Source organism: Pyxicephalus adspersus, chromosome 6 (assembly GCF_032062135.1).
Source record: "Pyxicephalus adspersus chromosome 6, UCB_Pads_2.0, whole genome shotgun sequence".
In the NCBI taxonomy this organism is placed as follows: Eukaryota; Metazoa; Chordata; class Amphibia; order Anura; family Pyxicephalidae; genus Pyxicephalus; species Pyxicephalus adspersus.
In genome coordinates, this window is record NC_092863.1 from 65,517,502 (window position 1) to 65,540,564 (window position 23,063).

The following is a 23,063-nucleotide window of genomic DNA, read 5'->3' on the forward strand; positions in this document are numbered from 1 at the left end:
GTTGTTTCCCACTAGTGGTGGTCAGAAAATTCCAATCAAAGTCAACTCCAATGCACCAAATTTGAGCTATTTTGACCTTGGAGATTGGAGAACAGAATTTGAGCAATCCAAATTTGAGCATCCAGTGACAGAAGGCTATATTGGCAAACTTGTCTCTGTTATTAACAGAAGGCTTACATAACCTTTTTTGTTGAAGTATTGTTGATCTCATATTGTAACTGTTAACCAAGAGAATTACCAGCCATTATTTCCAGACATACACAGATAATGTTTTTTTGACAGTTGTCTAAAAATGTACTTGTTTTCCCCTATTGTGAGTGTAAATGTGTTAACATATTGTGCTAGTTTATGGAAGCAGGCCTCACAAGAAACCAATCACTAGGGTATCCTTGACCTAAACTCTTTAATGGTAGTGGTTAGAATCAATTCTGATTTGGATTTTAGCTAATCTGACATCAGATGGGAAGGCTAGACTTGAGCAATTCAAGGTCAACTCCGAGTTTGGCACTCCTGGTGTGAGGGAATACCAGTACCAATAACAAGCAGCCACATTGACATGCCTGTCTTGTTTTTCTACAGAGGGTTGATGTCAGTGCAGCCCTGTATAAAAGACATGTCTGAACAAGGTGCCATTTTGTGCTACTGCATTAGTGAGACAGGGACAGCTTGGAACAACTAATAGGAAGAAATAGGACTGCTATAGAGAAAACATACAAAGGGGCAGATAGTACTTGTGATTTTCTGCCACTGTGCTGGTCAGAAAGGGATAGCTTGGAGCAGCTAACAGGGATGAATAGGAAATCAAAAGAAAAGAAAACACACAAAGGAGCAGACAGTGATAGTACATTTTATCCAGTTTTTCTCATTTTGACTGTTACCCAGCAATTATTTCCAGCTACATCCAGGCAATTTGTTTATTATTGTGGCATTTTTACAGCACAATTAATGATTAACATAACAGAAAAAATAACTTCAGACTAGCCCCATGCTGTCCAAGGTTCCTAAAACTGGTTAAAGAAACCATTATAGTAATTTTTACAAAAAATAGGAATTCTAAACCTATTTTAAAAAGTCTTAATTTTGAAGGGCACCAGCACTATTACTTAGCACACAACAACTGAAAGAAGACATTTGCAGTATTGGTAATGCTGGTAGCAGTAGTGGTGGTGCTGGTTCGAGTAACGGTGGTAATACATTACAAAAAAGGAGGTATTGAAAAACAGCAGGTAGGCAAGTAGCACTTGGTAGCAAATTTATGGCATACTATGGGTCAGGGTTGGGTTATGATGAAAATGTTATTCTGAACAAGACATGGGTTGCAGGTGAGGGTGATGGGGAAGACAGTGGTGGAGATAATGAGAAAGGTACTGTGTGGCAGCATCCCTTTTTGGAAGGCAAGGCTTCACTGCTGCAGATAACCCTCGCAGAGCCCTGGGAGCTTCAGGTATTGGCGGTTTAGTTCATCAGGTGTCCCCTGTATGGGCATTTTTTATGACGACTATATCTCATCCAACATCCAGTTTCCAAAAAGGTATAAGATCAAATGTTGGTGTGGCTACTGATGCTCTTGGTCAGGGGTCGGCCCGATACGGCGAAGGCAGTAGTTCGTTCCGACCTAACGCCCCCTGGCCGACCTGACTTAAAGCCAGCCACCAACCTGCCAGGGGGCCAGGGGGCAGTAGTTCCTAACGCAGTTGCAGTTGCTGCCCTATTTATCACCACGGGCGTTGATATTTCCGCCGCTGCGGTAAATAGGGAAAGCTCCCTGCTCTTGGTGTTGCCAGTTTTAAATATAAAATAAACATTAGTATACATGATTGAGTGAATGATTTTTTATTTATATAAGGGTTAATTTATGATTGTTAAATATAAAATTTGTTTATGCGTTTCAATTAATCATTTGTTTCTTTTTGTTGGCACCCAGCCTTGCACACAAGGGCTCTCAGAACAATGATTCCTATAGATATGAAATTGTGGACCCACTGTGTCATCCACCCTGTGGGTGGAGACGTGCACGGGGCGTAGGGTCTAAGCAGTAGCTTGGTCTTCTTCAGAGCCTCTAGAGGTGAGGATGTTGTTCGGCACGATACTGCCAGGTTGCAGCCCCCGTGCCTGCCAAGGCAGGTGACTGCCAACAAGCAGGGACTGAAGCATAGTACAAAAGGGAAATCTAGGAGGGTAGTCAGATGAGCCAAAAGGTCAGGACCGGCAGTGAACAAGGATAGTCAGGAAACAGCCAAGAGGTCAGGACGGGCAGCAAGCAGGAGTAGTCAGGAACAAGCCAAGGTCAGTACACAGAGAATCAGGAACAATAGAGATAAACAACAGTAACCTGGAAGCAGGGCCAAAGGAACTCCTTGTTCAGGCAACTTCCTGTTGCCAGGTCACTTCCTTAAGAAGGGGAGATGGGCATGGATCAAGTGAGCCGCAGACATCAATCCCACCAGCAGAGTGCAGTGCTGTTGCTGGGATGATCTTAGATGTTATTTAGATGTTGGCCAGCAGAGGGAGAGTGTCTGTGGAATACTCTGGTTCTCTGAGGCAAGGGAGCAGCTGACAGAGAATCACCTGACTTGGAGCAGGAAGTAAACAGAGTGTTGGATCCAGAGGCAGAGATGGTGCTGGCAGCAGGGGGCTTGCAAGGAAGGTGAGCAAGAAGGAGGCACAGGTGACCTGGACTTGTGGGAATCTGTGACACTCTGCCTCAATTCAGGTATATTTGGACACAATAGCAGCAACTTCTGCTAGGGCTCAATCCCAGATGGGTCTAAAAATTCGGACACAGGAGATGGTGGCACTAGTATGTAGGTAGGTAAGTGGTAGGTCTTATGGATAATAATTCAAGGACAGAAGAGGCAAGTATTGAACAGGGGGTTGTGGAAGGGTTACAGGGAGGTGTAAAGGCACCAGGAGCTTTACATTCAAAACCTAGCAAAACTGGGAGCTCCCAAGACAGCAACTTGATGAATTGCAAACCTAATGTTTTTCCAAAATATAGCCTTTTGGAATGTAAAGATGTGAACAGTTAGGTGAATACGTCTCAAAAATTTCAAAAAGTCTGGTTTTCAAACATGCTTCAAAACAACACATCATAGAATCATATGAAATGCATAGAATCCCAAGCTCACATTCATAACATATTCTTTCCATTCTTTAAAAGCACATCTGCAGTGCACTCAGTATTATTTATTATATTGACTGATATAGGTTATTTATGTTATTATCACAGGTTACTGGTATAGAGCTCAAGCATCTAAAAGTCATGTGTTCTCTTGTTACAATATAGACTCTGTTTTCGTTATAGGGTTTATGATGTAAGGTGAATGGGTACAGAACATTGTTGGTCCATGATGTCAGAGGTCTAAACCAAACTTCTATGTGATTACCTAATTCACCTTCAATTTATTTACCATACATTCTATATAACAGACCATACCAGTTTACCTTTGCATAGCTTCTGAAAGTGTGACATCTACTGTGCTAGCTATTAATAGGCATAAAAATATTTTTACCCAGGAGTTTAATAAAGCCCCACCTGAGCACCTGATAGGAATAAATATTTGCTTGCTCTTTCTCTTACTTATGCATTCTAATATAGGAGAAATGGGGCCAAACCTTGTAAGGACTCCATAGTAGCATTTTAAACTTGGTGACCACCATGAAGATTGAGCTTATCACATATTCATAAAATAAAGCTATCCTTCTGTGATAAACTGGATTGAAACACATTTAAGAATCTGCATGCTAACCAGAACAAATTTAACTAATCCTCTTTAAGTAATCTAGAAGGACTCCTATCCAGCTCATCGCTCTTGGTTTTCCCAAATATACAAATATAACCAACTGCAGCACAATTATGTATATAAAAAAAACACACATGCAAATTTTGAACAACTTTGTAACCATAATGTGTGTTCATTTCTGATTTTATCTCTAAAAGCTCGGTAATGATATGTACAATTTTGAATGATTAGCTACAAAAAAACAGAGTTTTGAAATAAAGATCAACATCACAATGAACTGAAATCTTAATTGACTTATTTCTGAAGAGCTGAACATATTACAGTATTGACAGAATATGCGCAATTAATGTACATTATGAAACCCACATAATGTCCTAAAGTAGCGATTAGTGCCATGTTTAATTGCTGTACCTCTGGGAACACAAATTACAGGGAGCAGATTGTTGAGTAATTTCCATAATCTGAAAAAAAAGATCCTGTCAATTAATTCTGTTTTCATTTATGGCAACACCAAAATAGGTTGACATTACTGGAAGGAAATGTTTTAAGTGCATGTTTTTTTTCTTGTATATGTAACTTTTGGTCATTAAGATACTACTGGCTTTATTGAATGGTTTGCAGGACCCTAAAAGTTAGTCTTTAGCAATTCCACCTTCCTCCCCAAAAAAAAAAAAATATGATTGCCCTGTAATGATGTTGCACAGTATTGCCTACAGGAAAAGATCCTGAAACATTATTTTTGTCAAAACTTTAAGAAAGGGAGTAAGGAACGTATAGGATCTCATTAAGTTACCTAAAGTTACCATTTATCTGTTTTTCTTCGCTCTCATGGGAGCATCTAAAGTGACTACTAAGTGGTTGCAGCGACTTTCACTTGCAGTCTCCTCTTCCCATTGAATAGCTCCATCCAATTATTCATTTAGAGACCATGAATGAAGGTAGACAAAATTTGTCCTCTCTTTTTAGATAATTCAGAGTGCTCTAGAGATTTTTTTTATCATATATACAATGAACCTAAGGGGGGCCTACAGTGTGCGGTGCAGAATTACCAGCAGTTGCATTTAGGGATCACCAACAAAAAGCACTGTACTTTATGAAAGTATTAGGTAGGTAGGTTAGATTCCTTATATGTCTCTCAATGTTTAATTTTAAATTAAGTGTTCTTCAAGGGCTTATTTTGTACAGGTGTGGATGGGCAAGCACAGCTTAATTTCAGGTGCATTTTGTTTGCATTTGGCATCTGAGACATTACTGAGATCGTTTATAGTTAACTGACAGCTGCATTTGACCTACACCTGTCCTCTTTATGATCTGCAGTTAACATTCTTGTAAATAGATTTACCTAGCTTTGTGCTACTTTTGCATTCAAATTGATGTGTATGGGGTAAGAACCTTTTCCAATATAAAGAAAATACTATAAGAAACAGACCCTAGCTGATTAAACTTGAATTATACATGAATAAAAAAGAAAAGATAAAAACACAACAGAGCCTCATTAAGGACAGATAAGAATTGCAGTAACAAGGGCCCCAGGCTCAATTTCCACCAGGTATATTATGTGCATGGTATTGGTATGTTCTTGCCATAATACACTATATAAATCCTGTTTATTATATGATTGCCCTGTAATGATGTTGCACAGTATTGCCTACAGGAAAAGATCCTGAAACATTATTTTTGTCAAAACTTTAAGAAAGGGAGTAAGGAACGTATAGGATCTCATTAAGTTACCTAAAGTTACCATTTATCTGTTTTTCTTCGCTCTCATGGGAGCATCTAAAGTGACTACTAAGTGGTTGCAGCGACTTTCACTTGCAGTCTCCTCTTCCCATTGAATAGCTCCATCCAATTATTCATTTAGAGACCATGAATGAAGGTAGACAAAATTTGTCCTCTCTTTTTAGATAATTCAGAGTGCTCTAGAGATTTTTTTTATCATATATACAATGAACCTAAGGGGGGCCTACAGTGTGCGGTGCAGAATTACCAGCAGTTGCATTTAGGGATCACCAACAAAAAGCACTGTACTTTATGAAAGTATTAGGTAGGTAGGTTAGATTCCTTATATGTCTCTCAATGTTTAATTTTAAATTAAGTGTTCTTCAAGGGCTTATTTTGTACAGGTGTGGATGGGCAAGCACAGCTTAATTTCAGGTGCATTTTGTTTGCATCTGAGACATTACTGAGATCGTTTATAGTTAACTGACAGCTGCATTTGACCTACACCTGTCCTCTTTATGATCTGCAGTTAACATTCTTGTAAATAGATTTACCTAGCTTTGTGCTACTTTTGCATTCAAATTGATGTGTATGGGGTAAGAACCTTTTCAAATATAAAGAAAATACTATAAGAAACAGACCCTAGCTGATTAAACTTGAATTATACATGAATAAAAAAGAAAAGATAAAAACACAACAGAGCCTCATTAAGGACAGATAAGAATTGCAGTAACAAGGGCCCCAGGCTCAATTTCCACCAGGTATATTATGTGCATGGTATTGGTATGTTCTTGCCATAATACACTATATAAATCCTGTTTATTATTAATAATAATAATAATATTTACATTCCAGGTGCTACAGCTGGCTTCAACAATCAAAAAACATACTGTAAGAATATTTTATTGTATTCAAAAGGCAAAGGATTTAAAATGGCTACATGTTGTTATATAGTAAATAACACCATACATAAACCATCTTTATTTTTAAACCTTTTTTTTTACCAGAATACCTTTTTGCCATGGGTCTTTTATCTTGACATGTGAGTTTATGAGTAATTTCTTTTCTTCTTCCTCTGGTGGTGCATAGGTCCTAAATCCTGCAGCATTCTCCTGTAAAATGGTTGCTGTTTAAAGTGAGATTCAAACTTACCTTGGGTATAAGTGATCCCATGGGACTTCTGAAGGCTGGCACTTTGCCAGTCCTGTACCACTCACAACCGCCCTCATGGGTAGAATCTAGTTGTAGCATCTTCCTTAAGGCAACAGTTCACTGGCATGATTGGCCCCAGTGGTGCTGAATCGCATTGCAATACACTAGTGACAAGGCCTATGGACTTTGTGAAGCATTACAGAATATGTTACTATATGGATACTAGTTATTAATAATAATACTAATAATAGTAACTAAAATAGGATGAGTGTTGCAGCAAAGCTGTTTTTTAGTGTTACTTTGTGAACAAATATATATTTTTATTTTTTATTTTATTTAAAACTTTAAAAAAAGAACTGGGTTCTTCTGGGCACATTTTACTCTGAAAATCTTCCTATAACCAAGTAGGTTTCTCATAAGCTTAAATGGTTGAAAAGAAAAGCGTGTCAGGGTGAAAAGCAGTTAGGAAAAAAGATAATGAAAATCAGCCTTTTGCTGCTTTTTGTATAGCTTTTTCTATAGCCAGGCATAGGCACAGAGGAAATCATTTTAAACACTTCCAGTCAGCACTGTGTATTCAGAGCTTCGGAAAACCCTCCACAGAACAGTCTGTGAATTATTGAAGCTTAAAGAATAATCTAGTCAGTCTTGTCAGAAAGCAGAGAGCTGAGTGCTCCCCTGGGAGCACCGGGGTATTCCCCTACCACACAGGGAATACAGCGCTGGGTTGCTGCATATCAAACAGTTCATTCCTGTTCTATTTATCTACCGCTCTCCCTGCCTCTCCTTGTACATTAGATTTTAGCAATGTGAGCTTTAGTACAACTTCAAGCCTAAACACACCAAATAAAAGGGACTCCCTGATATTTGGCATTTCACAAAAGAATTCAGATGATTGCTATTTTTTTCTTCTTTTTTATTAAAGCAACATGTGGGATGAAAAACATCTGCAGGTACAAATGTTTCCCTGGCAACCTAGTTCCTATGGTATTAGATGCTTATGTGCCCTAATGCACTTATGTAACATACAAGAAGAACAAATTGGCAGTAATAATAGCAAAAGGTTTTAGAGATCAGCAATCAGTAGGAATTCTCCTGGAGGAAAAAAATTGCCTTCGAATTACTGAAAGTACTTTACTTTGTGCTACGAAGGCCTCCCCCAGGGGATGCAGAGCATTACTTTGCATTGCCGGTTTGGAATAATTGTGATGTGAGCTTCCACTAAGTACAGCACACAGAGTACCAGCAACATGGGACACAGCCTAGGGGTTTGTGTGCTGCGGCTCTGTGAATCCTCTGATAGATAATGTCAGGCAGGTAGATCTTGGGGCTTTGCCTCAGGGAAATGTCAATCACCATTTTAGAATGTCTGCTGCAAGGCTGTGGAAGTGACATTTGCTCTGATGACAACTCACAAGTAGAAGAAAAGCTAAATATATTTACTTTATCACAAGCCATCCCAAAGGGATAAACTATACACAGCCTAAAGTATATTCATAGAAATTTTATAGTAAAGACGTATCAGCTTTTGTCATAAGGCCAAACAGAAATATTTTTCTGTTTGTCCCACATTAAGCCAACAAATACCCAGAAATGGCTTGACAAACCAAAATACCATGTATTTTTATTATTGCAGCCAACTGATATATTATTGGCCTGAAAAGTATAGAACAATTGGAGACAAAGAAATCATGAAATCACACATTTTAATCTAAATCCGTATATTATTAAATCAGACAGATATGACAATTTTTTTTCCAGTTGAATTCAATAAAGAAGAAGCTTTACACTGATGAGGTCATCCTTCTGCTATGTCATACTTTATACTCCACATGCCCAAAGAACTCCAATTCTAGTATTTTACTGTTACAAAACAATGTGGTATAGACGTTTGAAACATACAAAATAGACAGAATGAATCAGAGAGTTAAGTATATTTATGATCAAAGCTTTTTTTTCATTTTGCTTTGAATAGAATGGGTAAGTATACTATATGGGTAAGGATACTATATACTATAGTAAAAAAGCAAAGCTGATTAACTTCAATGAGTTACCGCTCATTGCATTTTCCCAGTTGTATTTTAAGGTTTTATCTCCAAAATGGGATCCCAGAACAGGGTTTGTAGTTACCTTGGATGCATGTGAACGGCAGATGACACCTTGGGTCAATAAAGCCTGCAGGAAGCTGTTGGTGGTGATGTATTAATCGCTGAGCTGGGTCTCTGGTGAACAGGTTCCAAGAATGGGAACCAGAAGGCTGTATTTCAGAATCCCTTTTCAACTTTATACTCAACAACATGCTGCTTTTAACATAAACTCAAACAGAAGATATCCAAGTAAAAAAATAAATAGGCATTATCTAATGACATCTGACTTTGAATACACCCGATTTCCAGTACATTGGAACTACCAGCTTTGAACCATTAAAGCAGACTTCAACACCTCTGAAGGTTCCTTGTGGTATCTGGGACCAAGGTCACAACAGTAAATTGTTTAAATCACACTGCCTTCTCTGACCTGCATTCACCCCACAGGCTGCCCTGCTGCATCTCTTACCCAGGAACATAACACATACCTGGCTTCCACATGATCTAAATGAAAACATAATTCATTAGCCTTTTTCTTTTGCTACATGGTCCACTTGTGACTCTCACCTGTGCATTGTAAGCACTTTTGATGGTAGATCAACATCGGCACTATAACTTACACTTTCTCAGAGCCAACAGTTTTTCAACAATTTGTGCTCTAATAGCTCATTTGTGGGATTGGACCAGACTAGCTAACATACCAGCCTACATATACAAACCTATGAATGAACCCTGGGCACCCCTGACCCTGTCAAAAGTTCATCAGTCATTCCTTATTGGACCACTTTTAGGTGCTAACCACTGCATACCAGGGCTAACTCACAAAATGAAGAGGCTCTGATCCATTGGTCTAGCAATCCGGGATTATGACTTTATGATGCTGGATCACTTGATTGAAAACAAGTTTACTTCTGTGATCCTAAATGAAGTATTTGTCCTGTGTTTTTATTATATTTTTATATTTATTATAATAAATATTTTTATGGTATTTATGTCATTTCCAATCTTTCTGGAAATGCATGAATGTGCCATGTCTGTGAGTGAAGTCCTGCTATCAACGTTAAGTTATAATCTTTATACCATATAATCTTATATTATATAATCTTTTAACAAAAAAAAAACACCACCTACAGCTTTAAAGTACTGCCATCACAAAATTTGTTGGGGAGCCTTAGATCACAGAGGCAGATTTTTGTACTGCTCCAGTCCAAGAGAACTAATCATTTGTCTAAGCTTACCTTTAAAACAAAACTTCATCTGTGGCAACATGTTGGTCAGAAGAATGTAATGTACAATACAGCATAAAGAGTGTAATGGTCAGGAATATGTGAAGTGCACTGAGTGTAAGGGTCAGGAAATGCCTTAGATCCGGGGTCAGCACACTTTTTTGGCTTCTAGGCTATTTTAGGAGGTCAAGAAGGCACACTAGGCTGGACTCTCTCTCGAGTCCCGTGCTGATGGCTCGGCCCCTTACCAGGTACGCCCCTGAAGGGAAATCCCTCCCCTCCGCAATGCATACAGATGAGAGGGAACGGCCCTGAAGGGAAATCCCTCTCCTCTGCAATGCATACAGAGCAGAGGGAACGCCCCTGAAAGGTAATTCCTCTCTTCCGCAATGCAAAAGGAGGAGAGGGAACGCCCCTGAAAGGAAATTCCTCTCCTTCGCAGCGCATACGGAGGGGAGGGAATGTCCCTTTATCCCCGTATGAGGCTTCGGAGCCTTGGGTTGCCGACCCGGGATTGGGCTGGATCAACTAGGGGGGCGTTAGGCCGGAACGGACTGCCTTAGATACACAGTTTGTTTTCTAGCCTGTTGGTTCTCTTTTTATCATATCATAAACATATAAGATTAATACATAAAACCCCTCAGAATAGTCAGTAAGTTGTGCAATTGTTGTATCATAAATATTCGCTAGCATGACAGAGCTTTTACCTTCTCTGTAGTGCTATTTAGTGTATTGAAGGCAGCAGTCTGCTGTAAATATTTTTTTTCTCTTTGCTTAGAGTTTATACTTGGGTAACACCTAGTGGCATCTCCAGGAACTGCATTTGTCTCTGTTTTGTTTGAAAGATCAGAGTTATCAAAGACAAGTTGTTTGTAACACTCTACATGATGACACCTTGAGCCTTGGTGGCCAACAATAATGCACCAAATGTAAGAGCAAATGACCCATTACCCACTCAAGTGTACCAAACACTTTACCCTGTAAAAAATGACATATAGATTTACAGACTAGGTGCATTTTGTGGCCCAGGCTTATACTTATACTACAAAGTATTTTCCTGCTTTTTCAGGTAGTAGTAGATATTTATATTTGGATCTGCATACATTACCCTTCCTAGAGGTAACCCCGAGTGTGACTCGGGGGTGGAAAAAAGTTGCTAAAAGCGGTAAACCAATGGGAAGTTACGGTAAATAGAGCTTTACCTGATCCGCCGGTGTCCCGTGCCGTTCATAGTCGTGATCTCCGTCTTCTTCCTCTGGCCAGCTTCTGCATCCGATGAGTCACCTGATGACATTGGTGCGTGTGTACGTTGCCGGCGGGGCGGGAAATTCAAAATCCATTTGTATTGCATTCAATACAAAATAACTGTATTGAATGCAATACATTGGATTTATATGTGTAAACCCAGTACATTGTTTTCAAGGACATTTATTCTACAGTATATATAATAGTATGAGTATATTATGTATTTTTTTTAAAAAAAAATTTAAAATATATAGATTTTTTTAATTTATTAAATTCATTATTTTTACATGATTTTTTGTTTCAAACTTTATTATACTCATACTATTATATTATACTGTAAAATACATTTTCATGAAAAACAATGTACCACTTTTAGTCATATAAAACCGGAAAGAAATGAACCGCTAGGGAGGTTAAAGTATATTTGGTAGATGCTGTTTCTGGATAACTTCCAAAGATTGAGGGCCTCACTGTTATCAGACTAGCAGATAAAGACTTCCACATTATGACCTTCCTGTGAAAGGTGATAAATACTTGAAAGTGTTTCAATTACATTTGCCTGCGTGTATTTCAAGCCTAACTAAATTTAAAGTATAAATTAGTTAAATACATTCAAGTGAAACAAAACAAAAGCTTTGATTGTCTTAAAGTCCGTATTTTTTCAGAAGCCACAGAATGAATAGAAAAGTCTGGCCCACACCAGCATTTTTCAGAAAGCAGGAGCCAGGGAAGTGGATTGTCAAGAGGAATTCATGTGGCTGCGATGGAGCTTGGAGGCTGAGGGAGGCTCCACTGGGGTAAACTGCGTTAAAAATAGATCTGTGTATATATGAGGATAACACAAATCATGGTTTTGTACATAGCTTCCTGAAAACATCATATTATCCTTCCTCTGCATTCTTCTCAAGAGCCCTCTGCCCAAATGGAAGCAGTAGACTAGAGAATACCTATGTAGCTGGTAGGTGTCAATTAGAAGAAAATGGGCATTCCTAGGGATTTTGCAGAAAAAAAATTGATAACTAATACACCAACTCTAATGACTGCACAGCTCCCAGATTTGGGATATAGGAAAAAGGGACATTTTAGCCTGAAATATGTGAACAAATGACACATCCTGCATAAAAAGATTTAGTGCAAAATAACACTTTTTAATAGTAAATAGAATACATTTTTTAAAGAGGTGTGTATAGTCACCCAAAAAGGACATGTGGAGGAAAAAGAGCAGAGGAATTTGGTTCTAAAAAATGGTAAATCAAGGAAACTTGGGGGGTATGAAAATGGTAAGCTGCAATATATTTAATTTTTGTTACAGATTTGACGTACACCTTAAATAGGCACTTGCACTATAATCCGTGTTATTTCCAAGAGTAAGTGCGTCACAACACAAGGAGCAGCTTGGCTGTGAATTGCTGTCTGCAGACACTTGCAGATTTTGCAGATTGCCTCTCTTCCAGCTGACAGATGTTTAACCTCTCTTTTATAAATGCCATATTGGGATCTGACTTTACAAGGTGAGAGAATTGAAAGATTGACACCTGCTGACTTCTTGGTTATATAATTGCTGTGATTATTTACTGCACCTCTAAAGCTGACCTTGGCAAATAGAATGGCTGAAAACTCCAGGTATTAAATACACATATGATATGTGTCCTTACCTATCTCCTTACTCTCACTTTAATGACCAGTGTTATTTATACAGCTATAAATACACTCTAATGTACTAAATAAAATTGTTACTCAACGTCATGGGCTTTGAAGTTAATCACTACATATATCGGCCCGTCGGATCTGGTATACCAATCATTTTAGCTCTTGGTCATTTTAGAATCACTCCAATGTATTTTAAAGAGACAATATTTACATAAATATACAATCTCTGCATTATGCAAGGAATAAAGCGGGAATATTACTTAATGATAGCCTCGATATGTAGTAAAACCACAAAGATACTGCAGAACTCAGTCATTCTGACAGCAATTTAATTTACATATAAATAACCTCAGAGCTGGAATAACCTCAAGTGCATGGCTGAAAGCTTTTTACATGGAACTGCACCATCCTCTTATACATTCATCTAAAATGCTGCCCCTAAGGTCTCAATAAGTCACACTTTAATGGACATAATATGAACTGCCTGGCTTTGTTATCATTCTGTTTTGTATTCTAACTTTCAGTCATAAACTAAATAGGAGAAAGAATAAACTATTTGCTCATATAGAAATTGCAGTGATGCTTTTCTTCTGAAGGTCTCCAAAGGACACCTATCTTCTGTAAGATTTGATGATGCAATACCAATATTATAAAAAGAACAAGGAACAAGTAAAAATGTGGAATCGGCTCCCTCAGGAAGTAGTTTCAGCAACTACTATAGATTGCTTTAAAAAAAGCTGGATGTTTTCCTGAAAGCACAGACTATAACTGGATATTAAGGATTTTTTAAGTAAAAATAACAGTGACTGTTGATCCAAGGAACATCCCTACCTCATGGAATCGGGAAGGATTTTTTTCCCGTTGAAGCAAATTGTACTAGGGGTATTTTTGCCTTCCTCTGGACCAAGTATGTCTTATAGATTATATTCAACCTAACTGACTATGTAACTATGTTCCATTTCAGCATATTTGCATTGCAGCCTCCCCTATTCACTTGGAATGCTGTCCCTTAACCAGTCTAGAGTTCTGTACAGGGGATTCAGGTACTCATACCAGCTGCAGTTAAGAAGCACATTTAATGATTTATTAAATAATTACAGAGATGCATTAATGTACACCTCTAAAGCTGACCTTGGCAAATAGAATGGCTGAAAACTCCAGGTATTAAATACACATATGATATGTCTCCTTACCAATCTACTTACTCACACTTTAATGACCAATGTTATTTATACAGCTATAAATAAACTCTTTAAATAAACTATATATATAGTTATAAATAGCTATAGCTATAAATAAACTAAAGATAAACTATGTCTTATAGGGTTTTATATCTGGGATATGTTTATTTCCCTAGTGGTTGAACTTGATGGACTTATGTCTTATTTCAACCTAACCTACTAAGTAACAATGTAACTCAGGCAGGCTAGTTCATACATATGTAGGAACGTACCTAAGCTCACAAACATCATGGATGTTGTGTTTTTTCAGTGTTGAACTGTTTTACTTGCCAAAGTAAACTTGAATATTTTTTTTCTATTAATCAAATCCAGAGAGATACAGAGCCCTTGGAAATACACAGCTGATCCTTACCCTACCCCAACCTACTAACTGAAGGAAAAAGGAAGCACTTTTTGCACCTGGAGGAAAAGAAATGTAATATCTAGATAAGGAAGGGATTCTTCACTGTAAGGTCTGTGAAAATGTGGAATCGGCTCCCTCAGGAAGTAGTTTCAGCAACTACTAAAGCCTGCTTTAGGAAAAAGCTGGATGTCCGTTGATCCAGGGATTGTCTCATGAAATTGGGAAGCAATTTTTTCCCCTGTTGGAGCACATTGAACCAGTGGGTATTTTTTTTTGCCTTCCTCTGGATTACCTATGTCTATTGGGATCTGGGATCTGTTTATTTTCCTAGTGGTTTAACTTGATGGACTTATGTCTTTATTCAGCCTAACTGACTATGTAACTATGTTTCATTTCAGCATATTTGCATTGCAGCCTCCCCTATTGACTTGGAATGCTGTCCCTTAACCAGTCTAGAGTTCTGTAGAGGGGACTAAAAGTGTCTGAAATCAAGCCAAATTCAGGTACTCATACCAGCTGCAGTTAAGAAGCACATTTAATGATTTATTAATGATTACAGAGCTGCATTAATGTGTTTATTTATATCTGCTGGTATTCAGCTTTTAAATGTTACTTTTAGCAAAGCTTATAACAGAGGCCAGATGAACTAAAAAGTGGGTCAGCCATGGGCACGACATCTTGCAAACCTCTGTAAAGAACAGTGCAGAAGATAAACTAGGTTAAGCAAATCCAAATGCTATTATTTTTTATTTAAACTATGGAAATGTCAGTAACAGATGCTGAGCCTCTAGTTTTATAATTTGAAAAGGGAAAAAAACGTATATTTTCTTAAAGTTCACTTGTACCTACGCTATAAATAATAAATTATCTTTTTGCAGTCCTAGCTGTGGAAAATCATTGTTGCTGTAAAATATTATTTTTAATATTATGCAAGCTACGAACTTTATGAACACTTTTTAAGAAGTGATTAACAAGATTTTTTAAGAGTTTAGTGAGCTGGGAATATATGGTCAGGCTGAATTTGATATTATAACTATCCTGTTAGCCACTGCACACTGACTTCCAGTCCAGTCAAATGATTGACTATGAAATGAATTTCACAGCTTACAATAGATGACTACAAAAGTGACTATTTTTTGGGCTTTTGATTGGACCTGTTGTTAAATATCATTCAAAAGTACACAAATGATCAAGCAAATCCCATTGGGAATGGTGGGTAAAGGACAATTTAGAAAATTGATTGTAGATTGTACAGCTGGGTAAGTACAACACTGGCAGTGGATTTGTTTTAATGAACTGGGTCTAGTTCCTTTTTATAAATCCTAAATAAGTCATTGTGCAGTACTATTTATCAGGATGTAAAATCATCCTTTGCAATGAAAAAAAATGGATATATTTACATAATCTAGGCATAAACAAGGGTCTTAAAACCATATAATATAGAGCAATTTTCAATTAGGATTAAAGTATATTTATTTTTGTAGTGAGTTTCATATTTTTACACGTTTTTATAATTTATTAAGTATTTGTAGATTAGTGATGAAAGTAAGCAAACATTAGGCCCCAAGGATGCCAGTGCAAATATGTCCAGCATGTTTACACTTTATTACAACTTACTTGGCAAAGTGGGTTTGGGTTTCTGGTTCAAGTCTTCAACATCTTGATTCTTGAAATAAAAATAAGTGGAATTTAGTTGCATAAATTTGACAACTCATTGACTTGCATCGTGCGAAGCAGTAATTCAGAACTTGTGTATCACTGTAAAGTCACAATACAAAAAGTTACTAGGAGCTGAAAGTTTTAAGAGATAAGAGACATGGAAAGTGTTTTAGTGACGAAAAAAAAATTGTTCCCCTTTTCCTGGTAAATTTTGTTGTACTTTGTTCTATTTTTTCCAACATGTTATGCAGAGTAAGTGCTGGGAATAGACCTAGAAGCCAGAGACAATGTTACTCCTAATCACTTGTAAGAATTCTATAATCAGTGGTTGCCCAGTGGTTGAAGAGGGTCGTAATGGATCATCCTGGGCTCTCCCAGCATACAGGTTACTCAGCCTGTCCACCTGAGCCACCAAGCCTAAGGCTGCAACTTTCCCTTGTCTCAAAGACAAGTGCCCTTTTATTATTAGCCAGGTGCTCCAGAGCCATTAAAAAAGGGGATCTTGTTAGCAGAGAGATTATCTTTAGGATGGTATCCTGAGTCACCAATTCACAGACACCAGTTGCAGACTTTAAGAAAAGTAAATGGTGTATGTGAAGGATTTTGGTCATTCTATTTTACATGTGAAAATTAAGTACTGGCCCCACTAACAGGGACATATTCTAACAATCTGCAAAATCTACCAGTGCTAATGTGAGCTACCCAACCCATTAGACGCAGTTATTATCACGCTCAAGACGTTTGCAAAAAACAAGAAGATTAATATAAGCACTTGCTATTTTAGCCTAATCAAAGCCTGTCAAAGAATTTGTATTTGTATTATCCTCTGTTCCTAATAGTGGCTGAAATATTATTCAAATAAAAAACCCAAAAGATTACTTTGCATTGCCCATTTTACTATTCAGTCACAACAGATCTTTCCTACTGCATTCATTTTTAGTATTTCTGTAACAGACAGCATTAAACTCAGCAAAGTATAGTTTACCAAGATTTGGAAGACAACTCTGTTTATATAAAAATCCTTGAATGCTTGTGGCCCTTGAGGACTCGAGTCAGAGAGCTCAAAACTACAACATATGCAATTACTTTGTCCGTTGTACTTCACACTTTATAGCAAGGACATGACTCCTGAAGTTATTCATTGGAATGGAACACATTTTGAGAAGGTAAAATATTTTTTAAAACTCATACAAGGAATAGTGCTTTGTTATGACATCTAAAAATAGAAATTTACTGAAACATTATTTTTTCATAAAGCTGTGTGACCCTTTGTGCTAGCCAGAAGAACAGGTTTAAATATAGCAAGTTATTGCTATAACTTCAGAATTACTCAGGCATGGGTCAGATCAGACTCTTGGATTAAGCATAGTTTCAGCATGGACATATTTATTCTTATACTTTAATTAGAGGTAATGTCTGTGAAGAGTAAAACATTAGGAAATGTTAACTGACTGTACTGCCTTAAAAGAGAGGTTATAACTTGCTTCTGGTGTGAAAAATTTAGGCTTAAATCTCTAAAATGAAGCTAACATGGTTATACTATCTAAAAGTGCAGTATGTAACTATCTTTTAGCTAGGGGGGTCTTTTAATGATCACGTTTAATGAAAAACAGAGCCTGGCACTATATGTTAGGTGCATGCTGCCATCTAGTGCAATCTAACACAATGGGTCTGATTTATTAAACTGTTCCAAGACTGAGAATATATATATAATGTTATTTTGCTGGTACCATGTTCCAGTGGTTCACAATCTCTTTCCTACTACTAATCCATGCTGGTGGTGGTTTAGGGCTGACAGGGGCACGGTGGGACACATTTTCTGGGAATGGCTTCTGGTCACAAGTTAATCAGCTTCTTTCAGATGTTAACCCCCACCAGTTCTCCTTAGATCTTCTAATTCACCTGTCAGGGTTACTACTACCACAGGTATCTCCAAAAACTCACAAGCTAACCTCCCATATCCTGCTATCTACTTGTATTCTCATTGCATCTGTTTGGAGGATGACTGTGCCACCATCCATGGAAGGTCTCCATGGTCAGATTCAGGATATCCACCTTATTGATTATGTGACAGCTACCCTTCAGGATAAAGTTTTATACATTTTATAGGATATGAGAAGAATGGGATGCATTTTTCTACAGGCTCAGTCTTTTCCCTCTTTCTTACCCCTTGATCTTCTTCCTCCCTCTTTTCTGTTACCCTTCCCTTGCTATGATATGTAAATTATATACAAACCAATTTATTTTCTTGGCGACATATTATCGAAGATTCTGCCCTGAATAACCTGTATGTTTGTTTTACTTCTTAGATGCTCCTTAGTTTCTTCTTACCACTTAGCACTTATGAAATGTAAAGTGAATGTTGTAATATGTACAGTGGTACCTCGGTATAAGTCCGCTTTGGAATAAGTCCAACTTGCTATAAGTCCTGTTTAAGCACGAAAAATTTTACTTGGTATACAAACTTTGTGCTAGAACTTTTGTGGGTAAAATGAGTCATAACACCGCATGCTAAACCTAATTACCTCTCTCAAGACAAAGCCACGACTGCCCACGAGCGTCAGTACGCCAGTTGCTACCATTCAGTGAACAACCCGCGCTAAAACTCTCTGTGAATTACAGAACATCTCCTCCTCCTCCCTTCTCAGCACCATCCTAGGCACTCGACTTTTCTCAGCAAGGTAAAGTGAGGTGACATTTTCATTTATTTCATCTAATTGCTTTTGTATTTATGTATTTTAGTATTAAGCAGTGTTTAAATTATTCTATACAACCCCATCAATGAATAATATGCCAATAACTATAGGATTATTTTTCATGGGAACGGATTAATCATTTTCCTTTTATTTCCTATGGGAAAAATGTGTTTGCTAACTCCCGTTTAAGTCCAAGGATCTGGAATGAATTAGGGATTTATACCAAAGCACCACTGTATATTGTTTTTTTTGTATATATGGGGCTTTATCTCTCTCTTTATAATTGTCGTCTTTTTTTCTTTACCTGTTTTTCTTTATAATACTATTAATTTCTCCTCTCTTTTGTAATGTATTTCTTTTGAAATCCTTAAAAAAATACAGTTTCAAAATGTCCTGCAAGGTTGGAAAAGAGACAAACATGGGAGAACCTGGGTGATGAAGCAAACCTGCAATGTATAGCTTAAAACCAATTTATTAGTAAGCAAATGTTACAAATGCTGGATCATGTCAAAGCAGATTAAAGAGAGAATTACTGCAAATTTACCAAAGTTGCAGTTGTGCAATAACAATCATGTGCTAATAACCAAAATACATGTTATTTCACTGACTTTTCATCAATTCTTTCTTTCAAAGTTTTGCACATAACATCAGACAATTTATTAGAAACTGCAAATAGCATCTGGATAAAGATTGATGTTTTTTGCAGTCCATAAATTTCTTTGTATTTGTTGACTTTAATACATTTGCCATAAAGTTTCAGTTGGGTTGTTTTTTATTGATGTCCTCACATAATCCTTAGACTATTTCTGGGCTTGTATGATTCATTTAAAAAGTTACACTTTTACCAGATCCTTAGTGTTGGTGGTGAATTTACAAATTTTGGCCAATATACTAATAAGTGTATCTTATTATTTTGTGTGATTTTGGTCTTTCTGGAAGCAAATTAAAAGATACTTTAAACATTTACACCAGCCTGTCTGCCAATGAAATGCCACAAATGAACAGGATTGATTACCTCATTAAAAGCATTAAGAGTTTTTGTTAAAGAAAACTGAACTGAAGAAAATCATTTAGGATCCAGTAGCCGATCTCTCCTTTGAAACTGGTAGTTTCCTGGTGACCATTCTGATCTAATGGTCCCTATACTTCACTTCTCGAAAAAAAAGTGTTGACAACTTTACTTGATACAGAATTATTCCAATGTCCTAAAACCTCCTAAAGTTAGGCAAAGCCAGGTACATTTTCCAAAAGAAGTCAACAATGGGAGTCTAGGTATTTCTCATAGTACAGTATTGCTGGAAATCTGCAGGCACCATCCTAACTTGGAATCTATCACATGGAATGGGCTTAGTGGTATGATATCAGACCTTTTCTCCTTTGGGGAGAAAAGGTCTGACCCTGTGACCATTTGGGAGAGATTTCACCTTGCCGTGAGACCCGGACAAGAAACGGGGGATCAGGAGTCACTAAAACAGAAAGACACAGAAAGCAATAAAAATATTGTTGAAAGCTTTAGACCATTTTCATCTTTTTATCCCATCACTTTTTATTTTGATAGGAAGAAAAATGTAATACCTATTAATACATTACACTTTGACTCAAAACTTTTGAGCCTCAAACCTTTTTCTTTGCTTCCTCTCGGGGATATTTTGCAATTATCAATATTAAAGAGGGAGGCTCAATTGTACACTTTTTGGATTTATATGGGACAATAGTAAGTACCCTTATCCCCACCATAAACCGCCCCCCTTCCCCACTCATCCCCTCCTGCCCTCACTGCCTGATATTTTCAAGTTACATTAGTAAGAGCGTCCTCTCTTGGGAACCAGAAGCCTTACATTCCCTCCCTGTCCCTTGAAATTAAATATATTTATATTGTAGATATCCTCATTCAAAGAAATGAACATCCTAGGCCCAGAATGGGAAGGTTTTATGTCAGACTTTGAAGATAAATGTCACTCTCTTAATAAAACAGTACCCCAAATTGACACTCTGATCTTGAAACTGAAATTTCTATTAGAGAAGAAATCTCAACTGCATTGGCTCATTAGATTTTTCAATAAATATATTACAGAGGGATGTAACCCCTTTGGGTTACGTATTCAAATATTTCCTAATGTCAAAAAAACCAACAAACTTCGAGCGCCATGCTAACATATATTAAATATATGTTCAGAAGACCTTATGCGTCTACTGACCCAATATTATGAAGAACTGTTAGAGCTAGATCTGGAAATTAAAAACCTACAATCACACCATACTAATATCCTGAACACCCCAATATTTACTGATAAATGTAACAATCTTAGATCATATCTTGAAAATTTTAACACTTCTATAGTGAACAAGAAGCAGAAGAAGTTCCAGAGAGATAAGTGGGCATTCATCAACAAAAAGTCATATAAATGGGACAAAACGAGCTACACAACCCCGCCTACAGAAAATAAATCCAAAAACCAGACTACCACAACTACGCCCAATATCCTTCCGACCGACACTTTAAACCAACAACTCCACCTGGGTCCACCAATCCCACTCAATTTCCCCATTCCCCGCCCATCAACACATATACTTCAACATGCACTGGAACAGCCCCATCCTCCATACATGCCCCACTCACGGGCGCCATCCCCAAAGCTGAACAATCTTTTTTAGGAGTTCTCCATCAACAAATACCCTCTCCAATACAACAGAAGAATACTCTAGACCCTTACCTGATCAAAAAAATTTAGAAATTATCAACTTCATCATACCAATTATCTGAATTGGAAATCCAAGTCCTTAAAATGGGCTTATCTTTCTGTCCATACCAACGTGTAGACAAATTCGAATTAAAGACATCAACCTGTTCGCAAGGAATCTCACCTTAAAAACCATGTTTGATAAACCTGCCCAAGATCCTTTTCCATATAAACCACATATATATATAAGAACCTCAGTACACAAGACTTCAAAATCATGAAAGATTTATACCAATTACTCCAGAAAAAAATGAAATCTACCCTTTTCCCTGCTATTTCCACCAACTCTCATATTCACACATTTGTGAACATCATCATGGAACATATTCTCCTAAGTAACCCACATTCCTTACCACATGCCACGAATTTCACACCAGCTCACTACCAAGCTCTGGATACTCCCAAACATGCACCAAACATCATCATTAAACCCTCCAACAAAGGAGGTAACATTGTCATTTTCAACACCGAACATTACAAACGTATATGCTACCAAATCCTGGACAACAAGGATTGGTACCGTATTATCCCTAAAGAGAGTATCACAGACTTTCATCAGGAATATAATGACTTTATCTTTAATGCCTTTACCAACAAATATTATTATTATTATTATTATTAAACAGGATTTATATAGCGCCAACATATTATGCAGCGCTGTACATTAAATAGGGATTGCAAATGACAGACTAATACAGTCAGTGATACAGGAGGAGAGGACCCTGCCCAACATATTATCAAAAGCCAATGCTAGTGAATTAATCGACACCTATCTTTGCCCTTGCAGGACACAATTGATATTCTTAAATCCACACACAATATGCAAGTCCCACTGCAGACTCTTATTGTCACAATTAACGTTGAAGCCCTCTACAGTAGCATTCCTCACTCTCTAGGAGTACAAACCATATCTAAATGCCTGGATGAAAATTATCCTACCACCCCCACTCACAATAACTTCATTACCACCCTTCTGACTTACATACTTAATCGTAACATCTTTACTTTTGATGGCCCTTCTTCTGGACCCCAAAAACCCTTCTTCTGGACCCCAAAATCTCCCACTACCAACAATACATCCTTTTTTGGAAAAGATACATTGTCGATATTATCTTCTGGACAGGCCCTCAACCCACACTTATAGGGTTCTTCAACTCTATTCAATCTAATAACTTTAACTTAAAATTCACAATGGAACACAGCAATACCCAATTACCGTTCTTGGACCTTTTCATTAGAATAGATGAAGATAATATGGTCACCACCACCTTGTTCCGCAAACAAATAGCGGGTAACACTATACTTTACGTCAAAAGTGCTCACCCCAAAGCTCTGATTCAAAGCATCAGAGTATCAAAGAGCATGTAACCAAGTGAGACATAAACTTCTCTTTAAAACTACTGATACGAAAATGACTACTGCACCCACATCTCGAATAATCACAAGATTCAACCGTAACCATGAATTCATCTACAACACCCTGAATCAACATTGGCATATCCTTTACTCAGATCCAACCATACGTAAATTTATTGGTAAGAAACCGAAAATTACATATAGC

The 23,063-nt window shown here is 37.4% G+C and overlaps 1 long non-coding RNA gene across 1 annotated transcript in view; it reads left to right on the plus strand.

Moving 5' to 3' along the window:
- Positions 1-2,608: 2,608 nt before the first annotated feature.
- The window catches only part of LOC140334014 (uncharacterized), a 41,124-nt gene continuing 20,669 nt past the window's right edge, over positions 2,609-23,063 (plus strand). The window contains exon 1 of the long non-coding RNA XR_011921458.1: positions 2,609-2,713. This is a non-coding gene — a long non-coding RNA (uncharacterized lncRNA). The remainder of the gene's footprint in view (positions 2,714-23,063) is intronic.